Raw genomic sequence first — 2,193 nt, 5'->3', positions numbered from 1 at the left:
AGTTACTCTGTGGTATACATTACCTACATTATTGTTTACTGAAGAAGAAAAGTTACTCTGTGGTATACATTACCTACATTATTGTTTACTGAAGAAGAAAAATTAGGTACGGAGGGAAAGTTGGATTTATATTTAAATCTTTTGATTTGCTATTATAAATGCTGGTAGACTAAAATTACTGCACAACTGTAAATTTATACAAGTTGGAAAAGGGCCATTATCAACTGTATTGAAGTTTCCACGATGGGAAAATGTACTGGTAATGAAAATTTAGGTATGTTCATGGTACTTACAGCAAATAATGGACATATATTATGGTATGCAGATTAGACAACGCCAGACTAATGAAATGGTAATGGAAAGTGACACGTTTCACTTGTGTTTAATTATTTAAGTATACATCCATAAAGTTGATCTATTTAAACCTTACAGTTTTATTTGTAAGTGAAAGTTTATATAACTTGTACTTTCATACCTTGTCATATCTTTCTGAAGTCAACATCAGTTAAATATATCACATCAAACGTAAGCACTATTTTCATGCTTTTAATCTGAACATGTCTTGTACTACACCGGTAATATATGATTTTCATGTAAAATAAACTGTATTGTATAATTAAGTAACCTGACTTTGTTATGTTGGCATTCAAAGGTGAATCCGACTATCGGGAATGATATTTGGTGTTAATGACAGGGTGATCTTGAGAGCCACTGTTCTAATGAGGAGAGTGTTAGCATTTCATCTAAAAGATTTTGTTCTGATTACAAAATAATAATATTAGTAAAATATCTTAAACTGGGTTTCACCAAAATGATGTATCTACAGAATCACGAGGAATTCTTTATATATTTTTTGTCTTTACAATAACATGAGTTAAACTGCAATAAAAAGTGAAGGGTTCTAGGAAAGTTTATTTTTCCTACGCTTAAAAGATCTAGTAGTAGGTGAAGGAATAGGGAGTCTTAAAATAAATAACATTACTAAATTTATTGTCTTTAAATGTAGTATATTATATGTATCATTGATGAAATAGGTGTAATGATTTGTGTTACTTCTTTTGGACTTCATGTTGTATATATATATATTATTTTTCAAGCATTTCTATCAATTTTAGACACAAATTATCAAATAAATCCGAATGATTTTATTATGTTTATTTCATAAATTTTCTTAATTATTTCCATGTTGGATGTTTGAAGGTGCAGATACATAAATAACATTTTTCTTCACTCTCCATCCTCCAAGAAAAAGACATTATGCGCCAACTCTTGTCCATTAGTAACAATATTTCAGATGTATGTTTTTCTGTGACACATAATAAACACCGAGGAAAAAGAACAGATTTTAATCTTAAGATTTCCCTCTGGGCTAAAATCCAATGCATTCTTCATATGACATGTCAGATACGTGTATTTTGTGAACGATTTTTGCACTAATTTCTAAGTTAAAATCAGGTTTAGATCGTCTTGGCTTGACAAATTTATTAAAATCATATAACATAGCATCCAAATGTCTAGTTTAGAAGGAAAACGGCCATCATTGTGAGGTGAGATTGCCTTGCCATTGTCAGTTCGATTGGCGGGTTTCGAAAGTTCAACACTTAGCAATGGCGGCCACTTGCGCATACCGAAAATCACGTGACTTCCAGACTAGTGTTATTCATATCTGTGATACTAGGTGAGGTCGAGACATAGTTAGGTTTGTGTTCGCCATTTCGGTTTCTAAATCACCTACATCATCAAACGCGTTTTAAGTTTATATCTAATTCGTAAAATATTTTTTCGCCATTGTTCTAATGATGAAAAACTACTTAAATTTTGTCACTTCTTTTAGAATGTTTGCGCAAAGCTACATAGGAGTTATCTGCACATAACCATTCCTGATACTGAAGTAGTAGACTAGAGAGAATGCAGCTAGTTAACAGCACTCATCGCCAACACTTGGGGTACTCTTGTCTGACTGAATGTTGGGATTTGACCGTTAGCTACAGTCCCAAAGTACGAACTGTGTTTTTGCACCAAAGGAACACGAACCATGAACTCTGGACTCACGGTACGGACAGGCTAGACCACGTACAGCTCTTTATTGCACTTAAAATAGCAACATTTAATTAAGCTTCAAACAATAAAAGTAGTGCAGTAAATCCAGAACAGTTAAAATCTGGATTTTATGGTTTAAAACATCAACAACAG

Source organism: Limulus polyphemus, unplaced genomic scaffold (assembly GCF_000517525.1).
Source record: "Limulus polyphemus unplaced genomic scaffold, Limulus_polyphemus-2.1.2 Scaffold6376, whole genome shotgun sequence".
NCBI lineage: Eukaryota > Metazoa > Arthropoda > Merostomata > Xiphosura > Limulidae > Limulus > Limulus polyphemus.
This window is presented reverse-complemented; position numbering follows the sequence as displayed.